Raw genomic sequence first — 16277 nt, 5'->3', positions numbered from 1 at the left:
CATTTATTTTTGAATTTTCTAACTCGGGTCTGGTTCGAACGGATAGGAAGGAAATTCTTTTTGTTCTCTATTTTTCGGCCTGTCCTGACCCGTTTCGTCATGAAATGAAGCCTGGATGATGATTTTTAATTTTTAAAATTTTTTTGCATTTATTTTTGAATTTTCTAACTCGGGTCGGGTTCGAACGGATAGGAAGGAAATTATTTTTGTTCTCTAATTTTCGGTCTGTCCTGGCCTGTTTCGTCTTGAAATGAAGCCTGGATGATGTTTTTTAATTTTCAGAATTTTTTTGCATTTATTTTTGAATTTTCTAACTCGGGTCGGGTTCGAACGTATAGGAATGAAATTTTTTTTGTTCTCTATTTTTCGGCCTGCCCTGACCCGTTTCTTCTTCAAATGAATCCTGGATGATGTTTTTTAATTTTTAGAATTCTTTTGCATTTAGTTTTGAATTTTCTAACTCGGGTCGGGTTCGAACGGATAGGAAGGAAATTCTTTTTGTTCTCTATTTTTCGGCCTGTCCTGACCCGTTTCGTCATGAAATGAAGCCTGGATGATGATTTTTAATTTTTAAAATTTTTTTGCATTTATTTTTGAATTTTCTAACTCGGGTCGGGTTCGAACGGTTAGGAAGGAAATTCTTTTTGTTCTCTATTTTTCGGCCTGTCCTGACCCGTTTCGTCATGAAATGAAGCCTGGGTGATGTTTTTCGATTTTTAGAATTTTTTTGCATTTATTTTTGAATTTTCTAACCCAGGTCTGGTTCGAACGGATAGGATGGAAATTACTTTTGTTGTCTATTTTACGGCCTGTCCTGACCCATTTCGTCTTGAAATGAAGCTTGGGTGATGTTTTTTAATTTTTAGAATTTTTTAACATTTATTTTTGAATTTTCTAACTCGGGTCGGGTGCGACCGGATAGGAAGGAAATATTTATTTTTTCTCAATTTTTCGGCCTCTCCTGATCCGTTTCGTCTTGAAATGAAGCCTGGATGATGTCTTTTAATTTTTAGAATTTTTTTGCATTTATTTTCGAATTTTCTATCTCGGGTCTGGTTTGAACGGATAGGAAGGAAATTCTTTTTGTTCTCTATTTTTCGGCCTGTCCTGACCCGTTTCGTCATGAAATGAAGCCTGGATGATGATTTTTAACTTTTAGAATTTATTTACATTTATTTTTGAATTTTCTAACTCGGGTCGGGTTCGAACGGGTAGGAATGAAATTTTTTTTTTCTCTATTTTTCGGCCTGTCCTGATCCGTTTCGTCTTGAAATGAAGCCTGGATGATGTCTTTTAATTTTTAGAATTTTTTTGCATTTCTTTTTAAATTTTCTAACTGGGGTCGGGTTCGAATGGATAGGAAAGAAAATTTTTTTATTCTCTATTTTTCGGTCTGTCTTCTCCCGTTTCATCTTGAAATTAAAGCTGGATGATGTTTTTTAATTTTTATAATTTTTTTTGCATTTATTTTTGAATTTTCTAACTGGGGTCGGGTTCGAACGGATAGGAAGTAAATTTTTTTTGTTCTCTATTTTTCGGTCTGTCCTGATCCGTTTCGTCTTGAAATGAAGCCTGGATGATGTTTTTTAATTTTTAGAATTTTTTTGCATTTATTTTTGAATTTTCTAACTCGGGTCTGGTTCGAACGGATAGGAAGGAAATTCTTTTTGTTCTCTATTTTTCGGCCTGTCCTGACCCGTTTCGTCATGAAATGAAGCCTGGATGATGATTTTTAATTTTTAAAAATTTTTTGCATTTATTTTTGAATTTTCTAACTCGGGTCGGGTTCGAACGGATAGGAAGGAAATTATTTTTGTTCTCTATTTTTCGGTCTGTCCTGGCCTGTTTCGTCTTGAAATGAAGCCTGGATGATGTTTTTTAATTTTCAGAATTTTTTTGCATTTATTTTTGAATTTTCTAACTCGGGTCGGGTTCGAACGTATAGGAATGAAATTTTTTTTGTTCTCTATTTTTCGGCCTGCCCTGACCCGTTTCTTCTTCAAATGAATCCTGGATGATGTTTTTTAATTTTTAGAATTCTTTTGCATTTAGTTTTGAATTTTCTAACTCGGGTCGGGTTCGAACGGATAGGAAGGAAATTCTTTTTGTTCTCTATTTTTCGGCCTGTCCTGACCCGTTTCGTCATGAAATGAAGCCTGGATGATGATTTTTAATTTTTAAAATTTTTTTGCATTTATTTTTGAATTTTCTAACTCGGGTCGGGTTCGAACGGATAGGAAAGAAATTATTTTTGTTCTCTATTTTTCGGTCTGTCCTGGCCCGTTTCGTCTTGAAATGAAGCCTGGGTGATGTTTTTTGATTTTTAGAATTTTTTTGCATTTATTTTTGAATTTTCTAACCCAGGTCTGGTTCGAACGGATAGGAAGGAAATTACTTTTGTTGTCTATTTTACGGCCTGTCCTGACCCGTTTCGTCTTGAAATGAAGCTTGGGTGATGTTTTTTGATTTTTAGAATTTTTTAACATTTATTTTTGAATTTTCTAACTCGGGTCGGGTGCGACCGGATAGGAAGGAAATATTTATTTTTTCTCTATTTTTCGGCCCGTCCTGAATACTTTCGTCTTGAAATGAAGCCCGGATGATGTTTTTTAATTTTTATAAATTTTTTTGCATTTATTTTCGAATATTCTAACTCGGGTCTGGTTCGAACGGACTGGAATGAAATTTTTTTTGTTCTCGATTTTTTGGCCTGTCCTGACCCGTTTCATATTCAAATGAAGCTTGGATGATGTTTTTTAATTTTTAGAATTTTTTTTGCTTTTATTTTTGTATTTTCTAACTCGGGACGGGTTCGAACGGATAGGAAGGAAATTTTTTTTGTTCTCTATTTCTCGGCCTGTCCGGACCTGTTTCGTCTTGAAATGAAGCCTGGATGATGTTTTTTAATTTTTAGAATTTTTTTTGCATTTCTTTTTGAATTTTCTAACTGGGGTCGGGTTCGAACGGAGAGGAAAGAAATTTTTTTTATTCTCTATTTTTCAGCCAGTCTTCACCCGTTTCGTCTTGAAATGAAGCCTGGATGATGTTTTTTAATTTTTAAAATTTTTTTGCATTTATTTTCGAATTTTCTATCTCGGGTCTGGTTCGAACGGATAGGAAGGAAATTCTTTTTTTTCTCTATTTTTCGGCCTGTCCTGATCCATTTCGTCTTGAAATGAAGCCTGGATGATGTCTTTTAATTTTTAGAATTTTTTTGCATTTCATTTTAAATTTTCTAACTGGGGTCGGGTTCGAACGGATAGGAAAGAAATTTTTTTTATTCTCTATTTTTCTGCTTGTCTTCTCCCGTTTCGTCTTTAAATGAAACCTGGATGATGTTTTCTAATTTTTAGAATTTTTTTGCATTTAGTTTTGAATTTTCTAACTCGGGTCGGGTTCGAACGGATAGGAAGTAAATTTTTTTTGTTCTCTATTTTTCGGTCTGTCCTGACCCGTTTCGTCTTGAAATGAAGCCTGGATGATGTTTTTTAATTTTTAGAATTTTTTTGCATTTATTTTTGAATTTTCTAACTCGGGTCTGGTTCGAACGGATAGATAGGAAATTCTTTTTGTTCTCTATTTTTCGGCCTGTCCTGACCCGTTTCGTCATGAAATGAAGCCTGGATGATGATTTTTAATTTTTAAAATTTTTTTGCATTTATTTTTGAATTTTCTAACTCGGGTCGGGTTCGAACGGATAGGAAGGAAATTATTTTTGTTCTCTAATTTTCGGTCTGTCCTGGCCTGTTTCGTCTTGAAATGAAGCCTGGATGATGTTTTTTAATTTTCAGAATTTTTTTGCATTTATTTTTGAATTTTCTAACTCGGGTCGGGTTCGAACGTATAGGAATGAAATTTTTTTTGTTCTCTATTTTTCGGCCTGCCCTGACCCGTTTCTTCTTCAAATGAATCCTGGATGATGTTTTTTAATTTTTAGAATTCTTTTGCATTTAGTTTTGAATTTTCTAACTCGGGTCGGGTTCGAACGGATAGGAAGGAAATTCTTTTTGTTCTCTATTTTTCGGCCTGTCCTGACCCGTTTCGTCATGAAATGAAGCCTGGATGATGATTTTTAATTTTTAAAATTTTTTTGCATTTATTTTTGAATTTTCTAACTCGGGTCGGGTTCGAACGGTTAGGAAGGAAATTCTTTTTGTTCTCTATTTTTCGGCCTGTCCTGACCCGTTTCGTCATGAAATGAAGCCTGGGTGATGTTTTTCGATTTTTAGAATTTTTTTGCATTTATTTTTGAATTTTCTAACCCAGGTCTGGTTCGAACGGATAGGATGGAAATTACTTTTGTTGTCTATTTTACGGCCTGTCCTGACCCGTTTCGTCTTGAAATGAAGCTTGGGTGATGTTTTTTAATTTTTAGAATTTTTTAACATTTATTTTTGAATTTTCTAACTCGGGTCGGGTGCGACCGGATAGGAAGGAAATATTTATTTTTTCTCAATTTTTCGGCCTCTCCTGATCCGTTTCGTCTTGAAATGAAGCCTGGATGATGTCTTTTAATTTTTAGAATTTTTTTGCATTTATTTTCGAATTTTCTATCTCGGGTCTGGTTTGAACGGATAGGAAGGAAATTCTTTTTGTTCTCTATTTTTCGGCCTGTCCTGACCCGTTTCGTCATGAAATGAAGCCTGGATGATGATTTTTAACTTTTAGAATTTATTTACATTTATTTTTGAATTTTCTAACTCGGGTCGGGTTCGAACGGGTAGGAATGAAATATTTTTTTTTCTCTATTTTTCGGCCTGTCCTGATCTGTTTCGTCTTGAAATGAAGCCTGGATGATGTCTTTTAATTTTTAGAATTTTTTTGCATTTCTTTTTAAATTTTCTAACTGGGGTCGGGTTCGAATGGATAGGAAAGAAAATTTTTTTATTCTCTATTTTTCGGTCTGTCTTCTCCCGTTTCATCTTGAAATTAAAGCTGGATGATGTTTTTTAATTTTTATAATTTTTTTTGCATTTATTTTTGAATTTTCTAACTGGGGTCGGGTTCGAACGGATAGGAAGTAAATTTTTTTTGTTCTCTATTTTTCGGTCTGTCCTGATCCGTTTCGTCTTGAAATGAAGCCTGGATGAGAATTTTTAGAATTTTTTTGCATTTATTTTGAATTTTCTAACTCGGGTCTGGTTCGAACGGATAGGAAGGAAATTCTTTTTGTTCTCTATTTTTCGGCCTGTCCTGACCCGTTTCGTCATGAAATGAAGCCTGGATGATGATTTTTAATTTTTAGAATTTTTTTGCATTTATTTTTGAATTTTCTAACTCGGGTCGGGTTCGAACGGATAGGAAGGAAATTATTTTTGTTCTCTAATTTTCGGTCTGTCCTGGCCTGTTTCGTCTTGAAATGAAGCCTGGATGATGTTTTTTAATTTTCAGAATTTTTTTGCATTTATTTTTGAATTTTCTAACTCGGGTCGGGTTCGAACGTATAGGAATGAAATTTTTTTTGTTCTCTATTTTTCGGCCTGCCCTGACCCGTTTCTTCTTCAAATGAATCCTGGATGATGTTTTTTAATTTTTAGAATTCTTTTGCATTTAGTTTTGAATTTTCTAACTCGGGTCGGGTTCGAACGGATAGGAAGGAAATTCTTTTTGTTCTCTATTTTTCGGCCTGTCCTGACCCGTTTCGTCATGAAATGAAGCCTGGATGATGATTTTTAATTTTTAAATTTTTTTGCATTTATTTTTGAATTTTCTAACTCGGTCGGGTTCGAACGGATAGGAAAGAAATTATTTTTGTTCTCTATTTTTCGGTCTGTCCTGGCCCGTTTCGTCTTGAAATGAAGCCTGGGTGATGTTTTTTGATTTTTAGAATTTTTTTGCATTTATTTTTGAATTTTCTAACCCAGGTCTGGTTCGAACGGATAGGAAAGGAAATTACTTTTGTTGTCTATTTTACGGCCTGTCCTGACCCGTTTCGTCTTGAAATGAAGCTTGGGTGATGTTTTTTGATTTTTAGAATTTTTTAACATTTATTTTTGAATTTTCTAACTCGGGTCGGGTGCGACCCGGATAGGAAGGAAATATTTTTTTTTTCTCTATTTTTCGGCCCGTCCTGACCACTTTCGTCTTGAAATGAAGCCCGGATGATGTTTTTTAATTTTTATAAATTTTTTTGCATTTATTTTCGAATATTCTAACTCGGGTCTGGTTCGAACGGACTGGAATGAAATTTTTTTTGTTCTCTATTTTTTGGCCTGTCCTGACCCGTTTCATATTCAAATGAAGCTTGGATGATGTTTTTTAATTTTTTAGAATTTTTTTTGCTTTTATTTTTGTATTTTCTAACTCGGGACGGGTTCGAACGGATAGGAAGGAAATTTTTTTTGTTCTCTATTTCTCGGCCTGTCCGGACCTGTTTCGTCTTGAAATGAAGCCTGGATGATGTTTTTTAATTTTTAGAATTTTTTTTGCATTTCTTTTTGAATTTTCTAACTGGGGTCGGGTTCGAACGGAGAGGAAAGAAATTTTTTTTATTCTCTATTTTTCAGCCAGTCTTCACCCGTTTCGTCTTGAAATGAAGCCTGGATGATGTTTTTTAATTTTTAAAATTTTTTTGCATTTATTTTCGAATTTTCTATCTCGGGTCTGGTTCGAACGGATAGGAAGGAAATTCTTTTTTTTCTCTATTTTTCGGCCTGTCCTGATCCATTTCGTCTTGAAATGAAGCCTGGATGATGTCTTTTAATTTTTAGAATTTTTTTGCATTTCATTTTAAATTTTCTAACTGGGGTCGGGTTCGAACGGATAGGAAAGAAATTTTTTTTATTCTCTATTTTTCTGCTTGTCTTCTCCCGTTTCGTCTTTAAATGAAACCTGGATGATGTTTTCTAATTTTTAGAATTTTTTTGCATTTAGTTTTAAATTTTCTAATTCGTGTCGGGTTCGAACGGAGAGGAAGGAAATTTTTTTTTCTCTATTTTTCGGTCTGTCCTGACCCGTTTCGTCTTGAAATGAAGCCTGGATGATGTTTTTTAATTTTTAGAATTTTTTTGCATTTATTTTTGAATTTTCTAACTCGGGTCTGGTTCGAATGGATAGATAGGAAATTCTTTTTGTTCTCTATTTTTCGGCCTGTCCTGACCCATTTCGTCATGAAATGAAGCCAGGATGATGATTTTTAATTTTTAAAATTTTTTTGCATTTATTTTTGAATTTTCTAACTCGGGTCGGGTTCGAACGGATAGGAAGGAAATTATTTTTGTTCTCTATTTTTCGGTCTGTCCTGGCCTGTTTCGTCTTGAAATGAAGCCTGGATGATGTTTTTTAATTTTCAGAATTTTTTTGCATTTATTTTTGAATTTTCTAACTCGGGTCTGGTTCGAACGGATAGGAAGGAAATTCTTTTTGTTCTCTATTTTTCGGCCCTGTCCTGACCCGTTTCGTCATGAAATGAAGCCTGGATGATGATTTTTAATTTTTAAAATTTTTTTGCATTTATTTTTGAATTTTCTAACTCGGGTCGGGTTCGAACGGATAGGAAGGAAATTATTTTTGTTCTCTAATTTTCGGTCTGTCCTGGCCTGTTTCGTCTTGAAATGAAGCCTGGATGATGTTTTTTAATTTTCAGAATTTTTTTGCATTTATTTTTGAATTTTCTAACTCGGGTCGGGTTCGAACGTATAGGAATGAAATTTTTTTTGTTCTCTATTTTTCGGCCTGCCCTGACCCGTTTCTTCTTCAAATGAATCCTGGATGATGTTTTTTAATTTTTAGAATTCTTTTGCATTTAGTTTTGAATTTTCTAACTCGGGTCGGGTTCGAACGGATAGGAAGGAAATTCTTTTTGTTCTCTATTTTTCGGCCTGTCCTGACCCGTTTCGTCATGAAATGAAGCCTGGATGATGATTTTTAATTTTTTAAAATTTTTTTGCATTTATTTTTGAATTTTCTAACTCGGGTCGGGTTCGAACGGTTAGGAAGGAAATTCTTTTTGTTCTCTATTTTTCGGCCTGTCCTGACCCGTTTCGTCATGAAATGAAGCCTGGGTGATGTTTTTCGATTTTTAGAATTTTTTTGCATTTATTTTTGAATTTTCTAACCCAGGTCTGGTTCGAACGGATAGGATGGAAATTACTTTTGTTGTCTATTTTACGGCCTGTCCTGACCCGTTTCGTCTTGAAATGAAGCTTGGGTGATGTTTTTTAATTTTTAGAATTTTTTAACATTTATTTTTGAATTTTCTAACTCGGGTCGGGTGCGACCGGATAGGAAGGAAATATTTATTTTTTCTCAATTTTTCGGCCTCTCCTGATCCGTTTCGTCTTGAAATGAAGCCTGGATGATGTCTTTAATTTTTAGAATTTTTTTGCATTTATTTTCGAATTTTCTATCTCGGGTCTGGTTTGAACGGATAGGAAGAAAATTCTTTTTGTTCTCTATTTTTCGGCCTGTCCTGACCCCGTTTCGTCATGAAATGAAGCCTGGATGATGATTTTTTAACTTTTAGAATTTATTTACATTTATTTTTGAATTTTCTAACTCGGGTCGGGTTCGAACGGGTAGGAATGAAATTTTTTTTTTTCTCTATTTTTTCGGCCTGTCCTGATCCGTTTCGTCTTGAAATGAAGCCTGGATGATGTCTTTTAATTTTTAGAATTTTTTTGCATTTCTTTTTAAATTTTCTAACTGGGGTCGGGTTCGAATGGATAGGAAAGAAAATTTTTTTATTCTCTATTTTTCGGTCTGTCTTCTCCCCGTTTCATCTTGAAATTAAAGCTGGATGATGTTTTTTAATTTTTATAATTTTTTTTGCAATTTATTTTTGAATTTTCTAACTGGGGTCGGGTTCGAACGGATAGGAAGTAAATTTTTTTTGTTCTCTATTTTTCGGTCTGTCCTGATCCGTTTCGTCTTGAAATGAAGCCTGGATGATGTTTTTTAATTTTTAGAATTTTTTTGCATTTATTTTTGAATTTTCTAACTCGGGTCTGGTTCGAACGGATAGGAAGGAAATTCTTTTTGTTCTCTATTTTTCGGCCTGTCCTGACCCCGTTTCGTCATGAAATGAAGCCTGGATGATGATTTTTAATTTTTAAAAATTTTTTGCATTTATTTTTGAATTTTCTAACTCGGGTCGGGTTCGAACGGATAGGAAGGAAATTATTTTTGTTCTCTATTTTTCGGTCTGTCCTGGCCTGTTTCGTCTTGAAATGAAGCCTGGATGATGTTTTTTAATTTTCAGAATTTTTTTGCATTTATTTTTGAATTTTCTAACTCGGGTCGGGTTCGAACGTATAGGAATGAAATTTTTTTTGTTCTCTATTTTTCGGCCTGCCCTGACCCGTTTCTTCTTCAAATGAATCCTGGATGATGTTTTTTTAATTTTTAGAATTCTTTTGCATTTAGTTTTGAATTTTCTAACTCGGGTCGGGTTCGAACGGATAGGAAGGAAATTCTTTTTGTTCTCTATTTTTCGGCCTGTCCTGACCCGTTTCGTCTTGAAATGAAGCCTGGATGATGATTTTTTAATTTTTAAAATTTTTTTGCATTTATTTTTGAATTTTCTAACTCGGGTCGGGTTCGAACGGATAGGAAAGAAATTATTTTTGTTCTCTATTTTTTCGGTCTGTCCTGGCCCGTTTCGTCTTGAAATGAAGCCTGGGTGATGTTTTTTGATTTTTAGAATTTTTTTGCATTTATTTTTGAATTTTCTAACCCAGGTCTGGTTCGAACGGATAGGAAGGAAATTACTTTTGTTGTCTATTTTACGGCCTGTCCTGACCCGTTTCGTCTTGAAATGAAGCTTGGGTGATGTTTTTTGATTTTTAGAATTTTTTAACATTTATTTTGAATTTTCTAACTCGGGTCGGGTGCGACCGGATAGGAAGGAAATATTTATTTTTTCTCTATTTTTCGGCCCGTCCTGACCACTTTCGTCTTGAAATGAAGCCCGGATGATGTTTTTTAATTTTTATAAATTTTTTTGCATTTATTTTCGAATATTCTAACTCGGGTCTGGTTCGAACGGACTGGAATGAAATTTTTTTTGTTCTCTATTTTTTGGCCTGTCCTGACCCGTTTCATATTCAAATGAAGCTTGGATGATGTTTTTTAATTTTTAGAATTTTTTTTGCTTTTATTTTTGTATTTTCTAACTCGGGACGGGTTCGAACGGATAGGAAGGAAATTTTTTTTGTTCTCTATTTCTCGGCCTGTCCGGACCTGTTTCGTCTTGAAATGAAGCCTGGATGATGTTTTTTAATTTTTAGAATTTTTTTTGCATTTCTTTTTGAATTTTCTAACTGGGGTCGGGTTCGAACGGAGAGGAAAGAAATTTTTTTTATTCTCTATTTTTCAGCCAGTCTTCACCCGTTTCGTCTTGAAATGAAGCCTGGATGATGTTTTTTAATTTTTAAAATTTTTTTGCATTTATTTTCGAATTTTCTATCTCGGGTCTGGTTCGAACGGATAGGAAGGAAATTCTTTTTTTTCTCTATTTTTCGGCCTGTCCTGATCCATTTCGTCTTGAAATGAAGCCTGGATGATGTCTTTTAATTTTTAGAATTTTTTTGCATTTCATTTTAAATTTTCTAACTGGGGTCGGGTTCGAACGGATAGGAAAGAAATTTTTTTTATTCTCTATTTTTCTGCTTGTCTTCTCCCGTTTCGTCTTTAAATGAAACCTGGATGATGTTTTCTAATTTTTAGAATTTTTTTGCATTTAGTTTTGAATTTTCTAACTCGGGTCGGGTTCGAACGGATAGGAAGTAAATTTTTTTTGTTCTCTATTTTTCGGTCTGTCCTGACCCGTTTCGTCTTGAAATGAAGCCTGGATGATGTTTTTTAATTTTTAGAATTTTTTTGCATTTATTTTTGAATTTTCTAACTCGGGTCTGGTTCGAATGGATAGATAGGAAATTCTTTTTGTTCTCTATTTTTCGGCCTGTCCTGACCCATTTCGTCATGAAATGAAGCCAGGATGATGATTTTTAATTTTTAAAATTTTTTTGCATTTATTTTTGAATTTTCTAACTCGGGTCGGGTTCGAACGGATAGGAAGGAAATTATTTTTGTTCTCTATTTTTCGGTCTGTCCTGGCCTGTTTCGTCTTGAAATGAAGCCTGGATGATGTTTTTTAATTTTCAGAATTTTTTTGCATTTATTTTTGAATTTTCTAACTCGGGTCTGGTTCGAACGGATAGGAAGGAAATTCTTTTTGTTCTCTATTTTTCGGCCTGTCCTGACCCGTTTCGTCATGAAATGAAGCCTGGATGATGATTTTTAATTTTTAAAATTTTTTTGCATTTATTTTTGAATTTTCTAACTCGGGTCGGGTTCGAACGGATAGGAAGGAAATTATTTTTGTTCTCTAATTTTCGGTCTGTCCTGGCCTGTTTCGTCTTGAAATGAAGCCTGGATGATGTTTTTTAATTTTCAGAATTTTTTTGCATTTATTTTTGAATTTTCTAACTCGGGTCGGGTTCGAACGTATAGGAATGAAATTTTTTTTGTTCTCTATTTTTCGGCCTGCCCTGACCCGTTTCTTCTTCAAATGAATCCTGGATGATGTTTTTTAATTTTTAGAATTCTTTTGCATTTAGTTTTGAATTTTCTAACTCGGGTCGGGTTCGAACGGATAGGAAGGAAATTCTTTTTGTTCTCTATTTTTCGGCCTGTCCTGACCCGTTTCGTCATGAAATGAAGCCTGGATGATGATTTTTAATTTTTAAAATTTTTTTGCATTTATTTTTGAATTTTCTAACTCGGGTCGGGTTCGAACGGATAGGAAAGAAATTATTTTTGTTCTCTATTTTTCGGTCTGTCCTGGCCCGTTTCGTCTTGAAATGAAGCCTGGGTGATGTTTTTTGATTTTTAGAATTTTTTTGCATTTATTTTTGAATTTTCTAACCCAGGTCTGGTTCGAACGGATAGGAAGGAAATTACTTTTGTTGTCTATTTTACGGCCTGTCCTGACCCGTTTCGTCTTGAAATGAAGCTTGGGTGATGTTTTTTGATTTTTAGAATTTTTTAACATTTATTTTTGAATTTTCTAACTCGGGTCGGGTGCGACCGGATAGGAAGGAAATATTTATTTTTTCTCTATTTTTCGGCCCGTCCTGACCACTTTCGTCTTGAAATGAAGCCCGGATGATGTTTTTTAATTTTTATAAATTTTTTTGCATTTATTTTCGAATATTCTAACTCGGGTCTGGTTCGAACGGACTGGAATGAAATTTTTTTTGTTCTCTATTTTTTGGCCTGTCCTGACCCGTTTCATATTCAAATGAAGCTTGGATGATGTTTTTTAATTTTTAGAATTTTTTTTGCTTTTATTTTTGTATTTTCTAACTCGGGACGGGTTCGAACGGATAGGAAGGAAATTTTTTTTGTTCTCTATTTCTCGGCCTGTCCGGACCTGTTTCGTCTTGAAATGAAGCCTGGATGATGTTTTTTAATTTTTAGAATTTTTTTTTGCATTTCTTTTTGAATTTTCTAACTGGGGTCGGGTTCGAACGGAGAGGAAAGAAATTTTTTTTATTCTCTATTTTTCAGCCAGTCTTCACCCGTTTCGTCTTGAAATGAAGCCTGGATGATGTTTTTTAATTTTTAAAATTTTTTTGTATTTATTTTCGAATTTTCTATCTCGGGTCTGGTTCGAACGGATAGGAAGGAAATTCTTTTTTTTCTCTATTTTTCGGCCTGTCCTGATCCATTTCGTCTTGAAATGAAGCCTGGATGATGTCTTTTAATTTTTAGAATTTTTTTGCATTTCATTTTAAATTTTCTAACTGGGGTCGGGTTCGAACGGATAGGAAAGAAATTTTTTTTATTCTCTATTTTTCTGCTTGTCTTCTCCCGTTTCGTCTTTAAATGAAACCTGGATGATGTTTTCTAATTTTTAGAATTTTTTTGCATTTAGTTTTGAATTTTCTAACTCGGGTCGGGTTCGAACGGATAGGAAGTAAATTTTTTTTGTTCTCTATTTTTCGGTCTGTCCTGACCCGTTTCGTCTTGAAATGAAGCCTGGATGATGTTTTTTAATTTTTAGAATTTTTTTGCATTTATTTTTGAATTTTCTAACTCGGGTCTGGTTCGAATGGATAGATAGGAAATTCTTTTTGTTCTCTATTTTTCGGCCTGTCCTGACCCATTTCGTCATGAAATGAAGCCAGGATGATGATTTTTAATTTTTAAAATTTTTTTGCATTTATTTTTGAATTTTCTAACTCGGGTCGGGTTCGAACGGATAGGAAGGAAATTATTTTTGTTCTCTATTTTTCGGTCTGTCCTGGCCTGTTTCGTCTTGAAATGAAGCCTGGATGATGTTTTTTAATTTTCAGAATTTTTTTGCATTTATTTTTGAATTTTCTAACTCGGGTCTGGTTCGAACGGATAGGAAGGAAATTCTTTTTGTTCTCTATTTTTCGGCCTGTCCTGACCCGTTTCGTCATGAAATGAAGCCTGGATGATGATTTTTAATTTTTAAAATTTTTTTGCATTTATTTTTGAATTTTCTAACTCGGGTCGGGTTCGAACGGATAGGAAGGAAATTATTTTTGTTCTCTAATTTTCGGTCTGTCCTGGCCTGTTTCGTCTTGAAATGAAGCCTGGATGATGTTTTTTAATTTTCAGAATTTTTTTGCATTTATTTTTGAATTTTCTAACTCGGGTCGGGTTCGAACGTATAGGAATGAAATTTTTTTTGTTCTCTATTTTTCGGCCTGCCCTGACCCGTTTCTTCTTCAAATGAATCCTGGATGATGTTTTTTAATTTTTAGAATTCTTTTGCATTTAGTTTTGAATTTTCTAACTCGGGTCGGGTTCGAACGGATAGGAAGGAAATTCTTTTTGTTCTCTATTTTTCGGCCTGTCCTGACCCGTTTCGTCATGAAATGAAGCCTGGATGATGATTTTTAATTTTTAAAATTTTTTTGCATTTATTTTTGAATTTTCTAACTCGGGTCGGGTTCGAACGGTTAGGAAGGAAATTCTTTTTGTTCTCTATTTTTCGGCCTGTCCTGACCCGTTTCGTCATGAAATGAAGCCTGGGTGATGTTTTTCGATTTTTAGAATTTTTTTGCATTTATTTTTGAATTTTCTAACCCAGGTCTGGTTCGAACGGATAGGATGGAAATTACTTTTGTTGTCTATTTTACGGCCTGTCCTGACCCGTTTCGTCTTGAAATGAAGCTTGGGTGATGTTTTTTAATTTTTAGAATTTTTTAACATTTATTTTTGAATTTTCTAACTCGGGTCGGGTGCGACCGGATAGGAAGGAAATATTTATTTTTTCTCAATTTTTCGGCCTCTCCTGATCCGTTTCGTCTTGAAATGAAGCCTGGATGATGTCTTTTAATTTTTAGAATTTTTTTGCATTTATTTTCGAATTTTCTATCTCGGGTCTGGTTTGAACGGATAGGAAGAAAATTCTTTTTGTTCTCTATTTTTCGGCCTGTCCTGACCCGTTTCGTCATGAAATGAAGCCTGGATGATGATTTTTAACTTTTAGAATTTATTTACATTTATTTTTGAATTTTCTAACTCGGGTCGGGTTCGAACGGGTAGGAATGAAATTTTTTTTTTTCTCTATTTTTCGGCCTGTCCTGATCCGTTTCGTCTTGAAATGAAGCCTGGATGATGTCTTTTAATTTTTAGAATTTTTTTGCATTTCTTTTTAAATTTTCTAACTGGGGTCGGGTTCGAATGGATAGGAAAGAAAATTTTTTTATTCTCTATTTTTCGGTCTGTCTTCTCCCGTTTCATCTTGAAATTAAAGCTGGATGATGTTTTTTTAATTTTTATAATTTTTTTTGCATTTATTTTTGAATTTTCTAACTGGGGTCGGGTTCGAACGGATAGGAAGTAAATTTTTTTTGTTCTCTATTTTTCGGTCTGTCCTGATCCGTTTCGTCTTGAAATGAAGCCTGGATGATGTTTTTTAATTTTTAGAATTTTTTTGCATTTATTTTTGAATTTTCTAACTCGGGTCTGGTTCGAACGGATAGGAAGGAAATTCTTTTTGTTCTCTATTTTTCGGCCTGTCCTGACCCGTTTCGTCATGAAATGAAGCCTGGATGATGATTTTTAATTTTTAAAAATTTTTTGCATTTATTTTTGAATTTTCTAACTCGGGTCGGGTTCGAACGGATAGGAAGGAAATTATTTTTGTTCTCTATTTTTCGGTCTGTCCTGGCCTGTTTCGTCTTGAAATGAAGCCTGGATGATGTTTTTTAATTTTCAGAATTTTTTTGCATTTATTTTTGAATTTTCTAACTCGGGTCGGGTTCGAACGTATAGGAATGAAATTTTTTTTGTTCTCTATTTTTCGGCCTGCCCTGACCCGTTTCTTCTTCAAATGAATCCTGGATGATGTTTTTTAATTTTTAGAATTCTTTTGCATTTAGTTTTGAATTTTCTAACTCGGGTCGGGTTCGAACGGATAGGAAGGAAATTCTTTTTGTTCTCTATTTTTCGGCCTGTCCTGACCCGTTTCGTCATGAAATGAAGCCTGGATGATGATTTTTAATTTTTAAAATTTTTTTGCATTTATTTTTGAATTTTCTAACTCGGGTCGGGTTCGAACGGATAGGAAAGAAATTATTTTTGTTCTCTATTTTTCGGTCTGTCCTGGCCCGTTTCGTCTTGAAATGAAGCCTGGGTGATGTTTTTTGATTTTTAGAATTTTTTTGCATTTATTTTTGAATTTTCTAACCCAGGTCTGGTTCGAACGGATAGGAAGGAAATTACTTTTGTTGTCTATTTTACGGCCTGTCCTGACCCGTTTCGTCTTGAAATGAAGCTTGGGTGATGTTTTTTGATTTTTAGAATTTTTTAACATTTATTTTTGAATTTTCTAACTCGGGTCGGGTGCGACCGGATAGGAAGGAAATATTTATTTTTTCTCTATTTTTCGGCCCGTCCTGACCACTTTCGTCTTGAAATGAAGCCCGGATGATGTTTTTTAATTTTTATAAATTTTTTTGCATTTATTTTCGAATATTCTAACTCGGGTCTGGTTCGAACGGACTGGAATGAAATTTTTTTTGTTCTCTATTTTTTGGCCTGTCCTGACCCGTTTCATATTCAAATGAAGCTTGGATGATGTTTTTTAATTTTTAGAATTTTTTTTGCTTTTATTTTTGTATTTTCTAACTCGGGACGGGTTCGAACGGATAGGAAGGAAATTTTTTTTGTTCTCTATTTCTCGGCCTGTCCGGACCTGTTTCGTCTTGAAATGAAGCCTGGATGATGTTTTTTAACTTTTAGAATTTTTTTTGCATTTCTTTTTGAATTTTCTAACTGGGGTCGGGTTCGAACGG

Source organism: Quercus robur, chromosome 1 (assembly GCF_932294415.1).
Source record: "Quercus robur chromosome 1, dhQueRobu3.1, whole genome shotgun sequence".
Classification (NCBI taxonomy): Eukaryota; Viridiplantae; Streptophyta; class Magnoliopsida; order Fagales; family Fagaceae; genus Quercus; species Quercus robur.
This window is presented reverse-complemented; position numbering follows the sequence as displayed.